The sequence below is a fragment of the Thamnophis elegans genome, chromosome 6 (genome assembly GCF_009769535.1).
Source record: "Thamnophis elegans isolate rThaEle1 chromosome 6, rThaEle1.pri, whole genome shotgun sequence".
Classification (NCBI taxonomy): domain Eukaryota; kingdom Metazoa; phylum Chordata; class Lepidosauria; order Squamata; family Colubridae; genus Thamnophis; species Thamnophis elegans.
The window spans coordinates 11,167,209-11,184,333 of NC_045546.1; the positions used below are offsets into that span (position 1 = coordinate 11,167,209).

The 17,125-nt window shown below is 43.8% G+C and overlaps 1 long non-coding RNA gene across 1 annotated transcript in view; it reads right to left on the minus strand.

Annotated features, from left to right (window-relative positions):
- Window positions 1–853: 853 nt before the first annotated feature.
- The window catches only part of LOC116510578, a 67,685-nt gene continuing 51,413 nt past the window's right edge, over window positions 854–17,125 (minus strand). Inside the window, exons 3-4 of the long non-coding RNA XR_004255656.1 lie at window positions 7,328–7,420; window positions 854–975 (exon numbers count right to left, since the gene is read on the minus strand). This is a non-coding gene — a long non-coding RNA (uncharacterized LOC116510578). The remainder of the gene's footprint in view (window positions 976–7,327; window positions 7,421–17,125) is intronic.

A 17,125-nucleotide genomic window follows, 5' to 3' on the forward strand; every position in this document is an offset into this window, starting at 1 on the left:
GAGTGAATACTTTTGGCAATATAGTGTATGTTTGTTAAAAGAGTTATCTTAAATTATTCACTGGTAAAGCCTCATATGGAGAAAGGAACTGTCCTGTTTATATCCTGGCTTAATTCTGAGGGAAACATTATCTACTCTCTGTCGTTTTCCACAACAGAACGGTTTCAAGAGTAAATCAGGAGGAAAAGCCTTTTATGTAAGACGTGTGTTCTCTTTATTCCAAAAATAAATACTTTTTTAATCAAAGATTTTCAAATGCCATTATATAATTACAACGGAAGGGGAAAAATACACTTCTTTGGCAGCTGTGAAGCCAACATACAGGAACTTGACGGGGCCAATGCTGCTGACCAACTCAAAGCTGATATTTATACACATTTCCAAAAGCAACGGAATCTACCTTAAGGAGTGAGTGAGCAAGAGACTGTTGAGGTCTAAAAAAGGCACATTATGCTAGACAATAAAACATACTTCGTGTCCCTGGAATCAAGTATGTTCTATGTGACCTTCCACCAGAGCAACTGTGGATCAAGTCAGAGAAAGAGGATTCCTTTGTAAAAGGATTATTAACATCAGTGATTAAAAAAGGATCTCTTGAGGAAGGGGCAACTTTGATTAGTTGTTGGGCCTTGGCATGCCCACCCAAGGGGCAGAGTTCAAAATCCATGTCATTCAGTGGTATTGGGGCGGGTGGCCACGTACACAAACACCACAATCAAAAGCACCACCACAGCCAAGGTGGGCAGCACCACAGTTGTGACTTGCTGGCGGGCTTCGTGCATGGCTTGCTTTCTCTCCTTTTTGTCTTTGGATGTCTCTTTTTTGGGCTTCCCTTTCAGCTGTCTCATTCTCCTTCTTTCCTGGGCCTCTTGCCAAGGAAATCTAACCAAAGAAGGGTCAAAGGGGCAGCCAAGAGATGCTTCTTCCGGTCGACCTCGTCTCTTTTTGGCGTCGGATTGGGTCCGGTGTAAAAACCTGGAAGACAGAGAAGAGAAAAAAAATGATAGTGTTGATGGTGTTGGGTCAGAGGCCTCCAAACATGGCTACTTGAAGACTTATGGACTTCAACTCCCAGAATTCCCCAGCCAGCATATCTAACTGAGGAATTCTGGCGAGTTGAAGTCTGCAAGTCTTAAAATTTAATTTAATTTATTAGATTTATAGGCTGCCCAATCCCGGAGGATTCCGGGTGGCTTACACAGAACAAGAAAGAAGACAAACAAAATAAAAATAAAAATGAAATTTAAAAATTCTCCAACACGCATACGTTCTGATTGGGGCTGGACCCTACATAGTAAGGTCAACAGCCCCAGGCCTGCTGGAACAGTCAGGTCTTAACAGCTTTTCTGAAGGCCATGAGGGTGAGTGAGGTCCGGACCTCTGGGGGTAGCTGATTCCACAGGGTCGGAGCAGCCACAGAGAAGGCCCTCCTCCGAGGCACCGCCAGCCGACACTGTCTGGCTGACGGCGTCCTAAGGAGCCCACCCTGTGGGATCTTATCGGCCGTTGGGAGGTAACGTTGGAGACTCCTGGTGTTGCTGAACAAGAGTGACGGGGTTAATACTGAGTGTTCTGACCTAGGCTTCCCCAGCAGCACAAAGCCAAGTCCTCATCCCGATAAATCCCTTTTATTTAATTTACAGTGAATTCCTCTCCAGCAAAATCTTTCCTCTCTCCCAGTCTTTCAAAATAGTTCACAATTACCGACCTCTATCAGGCTTGGAGAGTGGCCAGGCCTATATCTTTCAGACAATGCAATACTTGGCAAGAATGCAGGAAGGAACTAATTGTCTCCTGCAAACTCCACTCCCCTTCCGCTCCTCTTTTATTTCCTCTGGGAGGGGCCATTCATTGTCCACCTCTGGCCTTACTCCCAAGTCGACCCCTGTTCTTTAGCTCTTCCCTTCGCCTGGCACACTGGGAACAGGCTCCAGCTGTTCATCTGCCTCACTGATGTCTGACTATGATGGCAGCTGGTAACTGTCGGACAGCCCTGGCCCCATCTCTGCCTCTGACGCAGAGCCCTCATCAGAGGCTTCCCCAGACTACAGGACTGGCCTCTGTTCCTCCCCAACCTCCTCACTGTCCGAATCTGCTGTCAGCTCCGCTGGCTGCTGGCGGGCCACAACACTGAGAAGTACATCCTATGCAGCTGGGAGATGACCCCCTAAAGCAGTGGCCCCCAACGTTTTGGGCATCAGGGATTGGTTTTGTGGAGAAAGGTTTTTCCATGCACTGGAGGGGATGTGGTTTTGCCTGCTGCCTGCGTTCTGTGGGTGGGTTTTTACTTTTTGTGCGTCCGGGTTGCTGGCATGCCATGGCCCGGTGCCAGTCCACATACCAAGGGTTGGGGACCCCTACCCTAAAGCTTTTCCAAACATTGCCAATTTTTTAAAACCTTTTTTTATGAGGTAGCTATGCCTTTCCATGAATAGCCAAGCTAATCCATTTAGAAGAATATCTATAATCGGTTTTTTTTAATGGTGATAGTAGTGAGAGAACAGCCGGAATCTCAACAGATTTAAGTAAACACAGGCCCCGAGTTTTCATGAGATATTTATTTAACAAGAACACTGAGGTCTCTGAGATTGCAAAATGTTATTTATTCAAACTGACAAGTAGGAGAAATCAATAAAGACACACAGAACCTGTCCTCATTTCTACACAGTCACTTTATCTAGACTTATCCAAGTTGGTAGGTTACTGATGTGCTGGGATTTTAAGTTCCAGATTATGTGTTATAATATGGAGGGGGTAGGATACCATTATTTATTGAAGTTAAAATCTCCTAGTTGCTGAGATGATGGGTGTATATTTCAGGTATCATGAATATTTTCTATGATGCTATTATACAGGAAGTCATCGACTTAAGACCCGTTGCTTAACAACCATTTGAAATTACAACGGACCTCCCCAGAGCTGCTAATGACCAGGTTTCAGGTTTCAGGTTTAGTTTATTTGTATGCCGCCCTTCTCCGGGAGGGACTCAGGGCGGCGAACAACTCCGAAGGGGAAAAGGGGACACAAATATAATACACATAATTAAAATACACAAAAGTTGTACAGCCATACAAGTTGAGAGGGGAGGGGAACTCATCAACCCCAGGCCTGCCAGCACAGCCAGGTTTTGACGGCTTTCCGGAAGGCCTGGAGAGAGGTGAGGGTCCGAATCTCAGCGGGGAGTTCATTCCAAAGGGCCGGAGCTGCTACAGAGAAGGCCTCCCCCGGGTGGTAGCCAGATGGCATTGGCTGGTGGACGGAACCCGGAGGAGGCCGACCCTGTGCGATCTAACGGGTCTATGGGAGGTAATTGGCAGCAGGCGGTCTCTCAAGTTTTCAAAGGGATGACAGTTACACATACATACCATAGTCATATGTTGGGTGCTTCTTAAGGCTGTATCTTAAGAGAACACACACCCCGAGGGGCATTAGGGGTGTCTTACCCCCACAGTATTTGTTTCTAGAGAGTAAGTAATCTGTGTACCAAATTCGGTTGAAATTCCTTGAGGCGTTCCAGAGTTATGTTGGAACACACACACACACACCACCATTTTATATATATAGATATATACTTGTTGTTTGTGGTCTAGCTGGCTTTGGCCTGAGAAGCTGGAAAACTGATCAAAACAGTCATTTGAGGCTGTTATGCTGGTTAAAAAAAAAGAAGCTAAGTTGAAGATGTGGAACTGACAGCATCTCTCTTAATGGCCATCCCTGTCACAATCATAATGAAGGCTAAAACAACATAACATGAAAATTATATAGAATCTATTTTATCCACTGTCAATGGTCCACTATGGCACAAATCTGCGTTGTACCCAGCTCTGCAATTACAGGCCTCTGAATGCCATTGCTAGGGCTGCAATCACCAAAATGGTTTGGACTGGGACAAAGAAGTGGGAAGTCTCCAGAAAGCAGTGAAATGAGCTTAACCTAGTTTTAAATCAAATTAATACAGTTCCCCAAAAATAAGACAGGATCTTATTTTCTTTTGACCCCCTGAAATAAGCGCTTGGCCTTATTTTCGTGAAGGTCTTATTATTTTTGAGGTGCTGGAAGAGGTGAGTATGGTCACCTCATGGCTGCTGCTGTTTTACAATATTTTTGGGGAGGGCTTATTTTCGGGGAAACAGGGTAGCAAAGGCACTTAGACTTATATACCACTTCACGGGGCTTTACAGACCCCCCTAAGCAGTTTATAAAGTCAGCATATTGCCCCCAACAATCTGGGTCCTCACTTTACCCACCTCGGAAGGATGGAGTCAACCTTGAGCTGGTAAGGGTTGAACCCCTGGCACTCAGCAGAATTAGCCTGCAATACTGCATTCTAATCATTGCACTACCATGGCTCAAAGAAATATAGTTCATATTTCACTCTGCTATTTTATTTTTCTGTTGCATTAATTTCTTTTTTTCTTTAGAGAGAACTTCTGGAAAGGGTTTGGGACACATCAACAGATCTGGGCCTTTTACTAATACATCCAATACAATTGTTTTCTTGATATCTCCCCCATAATTGAACTACAGGTAATCCGCGACTTACGATCACACTTGAGCCCAAAAATTATGTTGCTAAGAAAGACCGTTATTCAGTGAATTTTACCCCGTTTTACATTTACTTGCCGGAAGGTCGCAAAAAGGGGATCCCATGACCCCAGAAGACTTCAACTGTCACAAATATATGCTGTTGCTAGGCGCCCAAATTTTGATCATGTGACCAGGACACTGCTGTCACTTGCTGTGATGGTTGCAAGTGCGAGGACTGGTCATAAGCAACTTTGAACACTTGCTAATCAAAGTTGAGGATTATCTGTCCTCAAGTCTCAACAGATTGTCTATATAAAACATATTTTCCCTGTGCTGAAATCAGCAAAGAAGTTGTAATTGCAAGCTCTCTGAATTGCTTTGCAGGGTAAGAAGGGAGGCATATAAATTTAATAAAGAGATAAACTGAATGTGTTTGGCTCTTTAGAAAGGTATCTTCCTTCCCTTTTCATCCCTTCAGCCACCTAAAGATTCTGTTCTGACCGAGGCTTCCCAAGAGCATGAAGCAAACTTCTTGTCCTTTTATTAATTTACTGTGAATTCTGCTCATTCACACCCAGCAAAGTTTTTCCAGGGAGGATTTACAGGCACAAACCTTATCTGGCTTGGAGAGCTGCCAGGTCGAGGTTGCAAAACTTGGCAAGGAGTCTCGGAGAGTCACGAACCAATTAAGCAAACTAATTGTCTCCTGCAAACTCCACTCCCCTTTCGCTCCTCTTTTATTTCCTCTGGGAGGGGCCATTCACTGACTGGCCTTACTCACAAGTTGACCCTTGCTCTTTAGTTGTTCCCTTCGTCTGGCAACTCTGCGCATGCACACACTGGGAACAGGCTCCTGCTATTCGTCTGCCTCACTGGTCTCCGACTCCGAAGGCAGCTGATAACTGTCAGACGGCCCTGGCGCCATCTCTTCCTCCAACGCAGAACCCTCATCAGAGCTTTCTCCAAACTCCAGGACTGACCCATGTTCCTCCCCAACCCTCCTCACTGTCCGAATCTGCTGCCACAACAGATTTTTTCATTCCCTGGGCTTGGAGGGCCTACAACATAAATACCTCAGCCCGAAGTAATTTCTGACAGATTCAAGCCACGGTTTTGCTTACTTAAACTAAGCCTCACAAAAGTCAGTGAAACATAACTTGAGAGCAGATGCGTGATGAATGGGGCCTTAAATTACGAACTGAAGTGAAATATCGGAGCACGAAATACTTCGCCCTTAAAAGCAATGGGCTGACAGAATCACAAGCTGCTGTGGTTTAAATTTGACTTTCTTTCATTTGGAGTCCCCTGGATGAGAGATGGGTAGCCGCAGAGATGGAAGAAAACCGATAATGAACAAACACAATACGTCCCAACTTTTCTGCTACTGTTTTGGCTTTTCAAAATAGGCTTTTGGAGACCATTCTATGGATCTCATTTAAACTTAACTAAATCCAGTGGCTGTCAACTCTGGAGCTAAGTAGCAACTAAAACTGTGAACAAGGGAACGACTGAATTCCATTCAACTTTGACCCCATCTAAAGTCCGTATGGAGGTTTAGACAAACGGCTAGTTCCTCTATAATTTTTTAAGGTTATTCACAGAGTTACAGCGGCATTTATTTGTGGCAATTTAAAGATTTTTTAAAAAGCAATACATGCGCCCATTATTTTGTTTAACCTCGTGTTGTTAAAGACCACCATTAGTAATCATGCTTCCAACATAGGTTTGAACTGAAAGCTAAATTGTTATGGTTACTACATATAAATAGATTCACATCTATCCGAAAAGCCTTTGAGCGGAAAGGCTTAAGTCTCTGTTTTTCTGGTCGCTTGGTTTTCTTGTAAATGAGAGCTGAGTGGCTTGCAGGCTAATCATCTTGACTTTATAACACACACAATCTCACTCAGGATATTAAGAGAAAATACAAGTTTCTGCAGTCCTGTGATTGCAGCTTGGGTGTTCAGACAACCAGCTTGAAACATTCATGGCTGTTTGCTGTACTATATCACAGGGTCAAGAAGCAAAGCTTGACAAATTCTTTGCACATTCCCAAATGCATCGATTTCAGGGGCTTCACAGTACTGAAATTATCAAATTATGCAGGACTGTAATTCTGCACGATGGTTCAGGGTTTAGACCAGTGTTTCTCAACCTTGGCAACTTGAAGATGTCCGGACTTCAACTCCCAGAATTCCCCAGCCAGCATTCGCTGGCTGGGGAATTCTGGGAGTTGAAGTCCGGACATCTTCAAGTTGCCAAGGTTGAGAAACACTGGTTTAGACACTGAGTTTCTCAGCTGGAGAGTTGACAGCAGGGTTCGAGATCCGTGTGCCGCCCGACAGGGTGAGCTCCTGTTATGTACTCAAGCTCTTGCCCAATTAGCTGTTTGAAATTAGGCAAATGTGAGTAAATAAGTAGGTGCCACTTCAGTGGGAAGGTAACAGAATTGCGTGCATCTTTGGCGTACAGACATGATGGCCCCCTTGTGGAGTACTGTGAAGCTGTTACCATGACAACTCCACTGTGCTGCAGAGTATAGGCCATTTTATAGCAGTACAGTAGAAGCCATTTTAAGGCACAACAGGCTGTATCTTAACAGAACACACACCCTGAGGGGTTTTAGGGGTGACTTATCCCCACAGTATTTGTTTCCAGAGAGTAAATCATCTGTGTGCCAAATTTGGTTGAAATTGCTCGAGGTGTTCCAGAGTTATGCTGGAACATACACACATAAAGCCATTTTTATACATATGGAAGAAAGAAGATAAAAGAAGAAGAAGATTCCAGAGCTGATGCTTACCTTTGGCTGGAGGTTCTGTTTCTATAGTTCTGTTTCTAAAACCTTGCTTTGTCCAAAACACTGACTCACGCCACAAACAAACAGACATTCATGCTGAAAGAAAACAAATAACTTTATTTTAGAAAGCTGGCCTAGGCACTTCCATTGATAGCTTAATACAAGAGTGTCAAACTCAAGGGTAAGGGACGGGATCCAGCCCACAGGGTGCTTAGATCTGGCCAGTGGGGCCACCCTGGAAACAGTGAAGGACCGGCCCGTGGTGCTTCTGCCAACAAAAGCAGAGCTCGGGAGGGCCGCACGCAGTCCTTCCGAGCTCTGTTTTCGTTGGCAGAGGGTTGCAGGAGGCCATGGCAGCTGAAAACAGAGCCCAGGAGCTTGTTTTTGCTGGCAAAGTGCTCAGGCCACTATAGGCACCCCCAACACGAGTGACGTTGAGCTGGTCATGCCCAACCTTGGCCACCGGTTCACCGACAAAGTCGGGTGAACGACAAAACCGCGCCCGACTAAACCGCGGTGACAAAACTGCGTGTTCTAAAGCGCTCCAACGAATGAGCACTGAATCGCGCCGACAACAGCGCGGCGACAGAAGCGCGCTGTAAAATTAAACCTAACCCTAAACCTAACTCTAAATGTAACCCTAACCCTAACCCTAAACGTAACGCTAAACCTAACCCTAAACATAACGCTAAACCTAACCCTAAACCTAATCCTTAGTTTAAATTAAATCGGCTTTCTGTCGACGCGCTGTTGTAAAGCACCCTTCTGTCTCCGCGCTGTTGTCGCCGCGCTGTTGTCGGCGCGTTGATGACGTTGCGGTTTTAGCGACGTGGTTTAGTCGGGCGCGGTTTTGTCGTTCGCCTTTTTGTCGGGTCACGTTGGCCACCCCCCCCCCGGTCTCCCAAGATCAAACACAACCCTGATGCGGCCCTCAATGAAATCAAGTTTGACACCCCTGATCTACATTAATCCTAACAGTAGACAATTTTAGATGAGGGATTAAAGTCGATTTGCAATCCTAGATTTGTAGAGATATGGTTGCAATACAGAACACTGAACTAAAATGGGGAAAAAATTAACTTCGGACAGCCAAAAGGGAAAAAAAAAAGCAGGAAACTTGTAACACACCCTTTTGTTTGCTCCAAAAATACATTTCTTTTGGACAAATGGGGAGGCAGTATTATTATTTCTCTTCTACCTCCAGCTCTATATTTTCAAGGGTAAAAAGCTTTTAGTTATATGCAAAGCAATTCTGGGGAAATTAGGACGGCGCACAAAATTACTATCCTTGAGATGGCAGATAGGTATTTTTCTTCCTTGCCAAATTACAGGCCTGAATCAAAACTGACCCGCTATTAGCAAAACATTGCTTTTAACGTAAGTGCAGGTTTGAGAGTTTCCATGCTTTCCAATCGCATTTGGAAAAATGAGTTTCATCTCTGCCTCTAGCCAGAATGACAGAAAAGTAGGAAAAAAGGGACATTCGATCAGATTTTAATAGTTCCCAACGTCAGGATATGGCTTTGAAGGAGATATCTCCAGAAGGGTGTGAAAGTGAAGAGAGGAAATACAAATAGTCCTCAACTTACAACTACAACAGAGCCCAGCATTCCTGCTGTTAAACGAGACAGCGGTGAAGTTAATTTTGCCCCATTTCTTGCCACGGTGAAGTGAATCAATGCAGTTGTTGAGATAGACGGGCAGACGGCAGCTGGACGGGGACTGCCCTCTGCCCTTCCCATGGCCTCGCCCCGATTTGACCTGGCGAGCTCAACTTTGGTTTTTAAAAACATTGTCAAGTTTCCAACCCCTCTGAAAAAGCTTGAAAAATGACCCTAAAACTAAAAACAAAGGCTAGATGGAAATTTCACAAAAGAGCTTCGTCGCTCTTTGGATTATCCTTAGTATAGGTGCATCTTTACCTCGGCTTTACCATTGGATGAGAAAAGCTCTGTAATTCATTTGGCAATTCACACAATTTTTTAAAAAGATAATCTCCATCCAGGAGCTTCCAGAAGTCCTCGGACAGTGATGGCTAAACTTTTTGTCCTTGCATACCGAAAGTGTGTGGCGCCCACACCCATAATGCAATGCGTGCGCGACCTTCCCATCCCCCGTGCATGTGCACGCATCTCCCGCATGTGCAGCAGACCCGAAAATCAGCTGGCCGGTGGGAGGCACATGCACATGCGCTGTGGAGCTGAGATGGGCAACGGCGTGCCCGCAGAGAGAGCTCTGCATGCCACCTGTGGCACGCGTGCCATGGGTTTGCCATTACGGACCTAGGAGGAATAAGGGCTGAGAGAATTTACTCCTACAATATTCTACAACACTTCTACAACCAGTGGGACAGAAGTTGCCTTCCGAAGTTGTGGGAGCTTCATCCCTGGAAGCTTTCAAGAAGAGATTGGACTGCCGTTGAGTCAGAAATGGCGTAGCGTCTCCTGCTTGGGAGGGGGGGTTGGACTAGATGACCTACAGGGTCCCTTCTATCTCTGTTAATCTGTTAAACAGTAACATGGTGGTGAAGTGAACCTGGCTTCCCCAACAACCTTTGCTTGTCAGAAGGTCGCAAAAGGGAATTACACAACCCCGTAACCGTCATAAACACGATTGCCTTTGAATTTTGATCACATGACCGTGGGGATGCTTGCAATGGTCGTAAGCGTGAAAAATGGTCATAGGTTTTCCTCTGGAAACTGGCATGTACTTCCAATTTCCAGAGGGGGAGGGGAAAATGCCACAATGGTTTGCTCAACTACCACCACAAAAAGATGCAAAATCAGGTCCGATCATGTGATGACCCACTTTAGGACCCTCATGACTTACGACGGTAATTGCCAGGCTCAGTTACGATCTAAGTCAAGGACTCCCTATAATTATGGCATTTCAAGACTTTCAGAGAGAGCTGGATTCTGTTCTTATACGAGAACTGCTAGATGACCTTAAGCCAGTCTTTTTTTCTCAGCCCTAGGAAGAAGGAAATGGCAAAACCCCCTTATGAAAAATGTTGCCGGGAAACTCGCAAGGCCTTGTCCATTTCATTTTTTTTTTCATTTTTTTCATTTATTTGACATTTATAGGCCGCCCTTTTCCCTGAGGGGACTCAGGGCGGCTTACAATTTGTAGGAAGGGAGTGCAAGACAAAACACAAAAAGAAAATGTGAAATATAATAAAATAAAACAATAAAACACAACATTCATTCAGCATTCGGGTGGGGCGAGATTAGGGTCTTATCCCCAGGCCTGACGGGATAGCCAGATCTTAAGGGCTGTGCGGAAGGTCTGGACGGTGGTAGTCCAGTCCATAGTAGTAACCAGGAGTCATGATCTACCCAGCCAAAAAGAATCCCCCTCCTCCTTCTCTTCTGCTACCTCAGGGGTGTCAAACTCAATTTTATTGAGGGGCGCATCAGGGTTGTGTTTGACCTTGAGTGTCCAGCTCAATGTCACTGTAGCAGCCCGAGCGCTCTGCCAGCGAAAATGGAGCTCTGCACACAGCCCTGACAACCTCTGTTTTCGCTAGCAGAGGGTTGCAGCAGAGGTGGTTTCCTACCAGTTCGCACCTATTCGGTAGAACCGGTTCGTCAAATCTACCGAACCGGTAACAAGAGGTTCCACCAGTGGACCCGGAAAGCAGGCCATGCCTACAGAAGAGGTTCCAAAAAATTTTGAAACCTACCACTGGTCCTTGGATATGATTATTCTACACTATCATGCTCATATTTATAAAACTCAGTGCCTCTGTGAAAGGTAAGGATGACTACTGCGTTTGTGGTGCAATCAGAACATTGCGTGTGTTGAAGTTGTTTTAACGCAAACCAAAGATGCCTTTTAAAAAACAAGTTTACGTCATATTCTTATGCATGGCAGTGCTGTGTGTGAGGTCATTTAAGGTGGTTTTGACAAGTGTCGTCGGCATCTTCATATCCGGTCACATGGGCGGCAAGCCACTCCCATCCGGTCACATGGGCGGCAAGCCACTCCCACAAAGGAGACCACGCCCACAGAGTAGGTTCGAACAATTTTTGAAACCCACCACTGCAGTGACCTAAACTGGATGCAATATATATTCACACCAATTGTGCCTTTGTGATGTTTGGGATTTCAAAACATCAGTCTGCATAAGACTAATCTGAAATGGACTTAAGTAGTCATTGGTAATTATGCTTCTAAGATCAATCAAGCATTTTTGATGCAGCCAGCAGCCAGAAATAGCCTTTATCCTACATTTATTCTGCAGACTTTTGGGTTCTACCCACGAATCTATTTATATATAGGTTTTCCGCTGAAGAGGGGAAAGGGCTAACCCACTAAATAAGATATATTTTGGTAGCAGGAATATGGTACATGTCACTCTGCATTTGATGTCAAGCTGTTTTAGATCATGATGGATCCTTGGTGCTCTCCGAGCTTAGCTGTTTTCTTGCAGATGTTTTATTACCCAAACTAGGTTACGCCATCAGTGTGATGCACATCATTGCACTGATTACGTTATCTAGTTTGGGTAACGAAATGTCTGCAAGAAAACAACCAAGCTCAGAGAGCACCAAGGACCCATTATTTCAACCCTGAGCTACAAATATTCTCCATTATAGATATCTCGGATCAGCCCAACATAGACTCTGTATTTCTACCACTGGATTTAAACATGAGGTTTGGGAAGGAGATAGTGGTAGAATTGTACTTTCAGACTTGCAAGATTGATGTCCGGTCTCATGGGCTAGACTCACAACCAGATGAGCTAATAGGGAAAAGCGATGGATGGAAACTAATCAAGGAGAGAAGCAACCTAGAACTAAGGAAAAAATTCCTGACAGTTAGAACAATTAATCAGTGGAGTAATTTTCCTTTAGAAATCGTGGCTGCTCCAACACTGGAGGTTTTTAAGAAGAGATTGGACAAACATTTGTCTGAAATGGTACAGGGATTCCTGCTTCAGCAAGGGGTTGGACTAGAAGATGTCCAAGGTCCTTTTCAACTCTGTTATTCTATTATTTCAGTTTATCGTAAACCTACCTTGGCAGAGTCTTGCAAATCTCAAAGTACAATTCTACCACCCTCTCCTTAACAGCTGAAGAAACTTGGCAGGGTCCCTTCTGAGCTTCTTGCACTTATACAGATGTGGGTTAAGCTGTCTCTTCTCTGACCACTCCCTAGGCAGCGTCTCTTTACCTGTTCTCCCAAGGTCTTTCCCATATATACCATTACAAATCTTAGCAGCATGAATTCTGCTTTGTACAGAAAAATTCTACAGAATATCAAATCATCTGTACACCATCTGAAACTGAACTTTTCGGTTAAGCAGAACTTGCTGCAAGGCAATTATCCTCAAATTATATAAGCAAGTCCATAAGAAAGTGGATGAAGAAAAATACATTCAACATTTTGGACTGGCTCAAGTTTAAGCCTAGGACAACATTCAAGAGAAATGTTGTGGCAGGATTCCTAGTTTATGCTAGAAAATTCAAATGTTATTGAGTTGAGTCAAATACTGCATTCCGTTTTGGTCGCCACGATGTAGAAAAGATGTGGAGACTCTAGAAAGAGTGCAAAGAAGAGCCACAAAGATGATTAGGGGACTAGAGACTAAAACATATGCAGGAACTGGGTATGTCTAGTTTAAGTCCCCCCAGGGAAAAGGGCGGCATACAAATAAACTTCTGAATCTGAATCTGAATCTGAATGAAAAGAAGGACTAGGGGAGACATGATAGCAGTGTTCCAATATCTCAGGGGTTGCCACAAAGAAGAGGGAGTCAAGCTATTCTCCAAAGCACCTGAGGGTGGAACAAAAAGCAATGAATGGAAACTAATCAAGAGAGAAGCAACTTAGAACTGAGGAGAAATTTCCTGACAAGTCAGAAAAATTAATCAGTGGAACAACTTGCCTCCAGAAGTTGTGAATGCTCCAACACTGGAAGTTTCATGGATAAACATTTATCTGAAATGATTTAGGGTTTCCTGTCTAGGTTGGACTAGAAGATCTCCAAGGTCCCTTCCAACTCTGTTATTCTATTCTATTTTGAAGTGGCTTGCCATGGAGGTATGGACCACATCCTTACCCAGCTAGATGGAATACTGTTCAGAAATTTTAAAAAAAGCATTTGGTTCTAATTATTTCAACTAATAATGGGGCAGGTATCTAAGGCAGTGTTTCTTAAAACTTAGCAAATTGAAAATGGATGGACTTCAACTCCCAGAATTCCTCAGCCAACAGGCCATCCATCTTTAAGTTGCCAGGGGTGTATAAAACTCTCACCCAAGGATTTGCTATACAGGTAGTCCTCGACTTACAACTGAGCCCCAAATTTAAGTTGCTAAGTGAGTTTTGCCCCATTTTACGACCTTTCTTGCCACAGATGTTAAATGAATCACTGAAGTTCTTAAGTTACAACACAGTTCTTAAGTAAATATGGCTCCCCCATTGACTTGGTTTGTCAGAAGATAGGGCAACCACCACAAATACGAACCAGCATCCAAATTTCGATCTCATGACCCTGGGGAATCCTGCAATGGTCGCTAAGTGTGAAAAATGGTTGCAAGTCATTCAGTGCCGTTGTAACTTTGAATGTTGTAAAAATGAACTGGTGTCATTCGAGGACTACCTGTACTGGCATATCGTTTGTGAGTTTACTGTATTTTTCGGAGTATAAGATGCACGCTTTTCCCTCAAAAAAGAGGGTGAAAATCTGGGTGCGTCTTATACGCTGAATACAGCGTTTTTAGACTCCTGAAATCCCGTCCCCTTTGCCAAAATGGCCGTGCATAGCCTTTAGGAGCCTTGCAGAGTTCTCCTGGGGTCTGGGGAGGGCACAAATGAGCGAAAAACAGGCCGTTTTTTGCTCAATTATGTCCCCCAGTCCCAGCCTCCAGGAGCACTCTATAAGCCTCCTAAAGGCTCTGCATGCCCCTTTTTTTGGCAAAAGAACGGGCCCATTTTTGGGAAGTCTGCAGAGTGCAAAAACTTTTTAATTTGCCTGTTCAAAATCTTGGTGCATCATATACTCCGATGCGTCTTATACTCCAAAAAATATGGTATTTTGTTTATGAAATAAAGGAACCAAATATTATATTTTTCACCCCCTTTCTCCCTTTGCAGGACCCACAATGGGCTCTGATAATAATATTCAATTTGCAAAATGAAGGACACCCGAAAGACAGAAAATAGTTTTTCAGCAAACTGCATAAAAATGGTCAGTGTGCTTATTTATGGAAATGGCCACTCAATAAAGAGAGAGAAGAAACACCTTTACAGTTCATGTTTCAGTAATAACATTCACTCGCTTCCACGGGCATTCAAGCACTTTCACCATCTGTAATGTAACATCTGTGCAAGGAATTTATTGACCTCATTCCCCCCAAAGTACAGCACAGTGAAGCACAATGCAGAAGATCTTCTGAGTGCTTCCGAATCAAACCTCGGTTGGCATGAAAATTCTGGCACAGGAAAAAAAATAAAAACAAGTCTTTGAGGACGCTGAACTTGGCAGGATGGCATCCATATTAACAATGGATTATTAATTCTTAAAATGATGGAATTGAAAGGCTTCCACCAAAGAGGCGATGAGAGGAACCAAATAAGGGCTGGGTTTAGAGTTTGGGCTAAATTCCAACAAAGAGATTACCATATTTTTCGGAGAATAAGACGCACCTTCCCCCCCTAAAAGAGGGTTAAAATTTGGGTGTGTCTTATACACTGAATGTAGCCCCACCCACCCACCATCCCTCACCCTTTGCCTCTGCCTCCCAGCACTTTACCTCCTTGCAGCAAACGGGGAAAATGGGGCTTGCGGAGGCTGCAATAGGCTATAGCAATCCCTGCAGCCTGAAACAGCTGATGATCGGGAGGCCCATGCTTAAACTGAAAGTGAAACTTGCTGTTTGCTCCAGGAAGCAAATTGCTGGGAGGCAGAAGCAGATTTTTTTTTTCTTGTGCTAATCAGGCTGTTTGCTGCAAGGAAGTATATAGTCAATAACTATAAATGCCTATAGAATGTTCAAATGATTAGACTTATTTTTTAAAGACTGCTTTATTATTGTTCTGGACAGCTTAACAAAATGAAGAAGCTCTTTAAAATAAATGCTTGATCTCAAGAGGCCCAGTGCTGTTGTATCTTCTTTTAAATAGCAGAGAATAACTATACTGCCACAAAGCACATCAGTTTTAACAGCATCTGTACAAGTATAGTCTGAAATGTAACACCACAAACAGTGTATATCATCTGTAGTATTTGCTGTTTGTTGCAAGGAGACAAATTGCTGGGAGGCAGAGGCAGATTTTTCTCCCTTGTTTTCCTCCCCAAAAGCTAGGTGTGTCTTATACTTCGGAGTGTCTTATACTCTGAAAAATATGGTATATATTAATTGAAGATGACAGATAGACAGGCGGACAGACATAAAAGTTGAAACATGCAAAAAGACTTATCTATGAAAAGAATTATTCTCTTGGTAAGGCCACACTTGGAATACTGCATTCAGTTTTGGTGGCCACAATGTAGAAAAGATGTGGAGGCTCTAGAAAGAGTGCAGAGAAGAGCAACAAAGATGATTAAGGGACTGGAGACTAAACATATGAAGAACGGTTGCAGGAACTGAGTATGTCTAGTTTAATAAAAAGAAGGACTAGGGCAGACATGATAGCAGTGTTCCAATATTTCAGGGGTGGCCACAAAGAAGAGGGAGTCAAGCTATTCTCCAAAGCATCTGAGGGTAGAACAAGAAGCAATGGGTAGAAACTAATCAAGGAGAGAAGCAACTTAGAACTGAGGAGAAATTTCCTGACAGTTAGAACAATTAATCAGTGGAACAACTTGCCTCCAGAAGTTGTGAATGCTCCAACACTGGAAGTCTTTAAGAAGAGATCGGATAATCATTTGTCTGACATGGTATAGGGTTTCCTGCCTAAGCAGGGGATTGGACTAGAAGACCTCCAAGGTCCCTTCCAACTCTGTTATTCTATTCTAAAAGGGCATTCATAAGGACACAAGATGAGGATGTTAGAGTCAGATCAAGTAGTGAGATAACTTATTTTTACAGATTAATCGGGGAGAAGAAAGACCTCATTATTCCCCCAGAGTTGATTGACTCAAGAGTATCTCATCACACCAATGCAAATGAGGCCAATTATATCATTTCCATCAATGATACCACCCGCATTGTTCATATCATGGGCACAATGACATCACTAGGCAATTGACATAAATTGGGAGCAATATAAGTGGTCCTTGACTTACAACCACAGTCGGGATGAAAGTTTCGCCCATTTTGCTTGATTTCACCCATTTTTGTCCATTTTGTTTCCTGCCTTTTGGACTTGGCTTGTTGGAACTGGTTGGGATGGTCGCCAAATGGTGATCATGTGATCGTGGGATGTTGCAACTATTGTAAATACATGCGCATTGCCAAGCACCAACATTTGAACATGTGATAGTGGGGATGCTGCAACAATCATTAAGTGCGAAGATAGGTCATAAGTGCCACTCTAACTTCAAACAGTCTGTCAACCCTGAAGCTGAACTGACTGAAGCCATTTTTGACTGCTTCAGTGTTGCCACACTGGAGCTGAGGGATAGGGAGGGGGGAATTGAGATAGAGGGAAACATATAGCCAAAGCAACATATTTTCTCTTGGGAAGCAAGGTCATTCTCACAGGAAGGCAGAGTGATGTCACCCAGCTGCCAGCCCATTTTGAGAAAGTGGGGAAACTTTTACATTTAATTCGCTGGAGACCTTAGAGCTGGTTTTCACTGGATATGTGCCAATATGATAATTCCAAATAAAAGTATTCTTTGAGGAATAT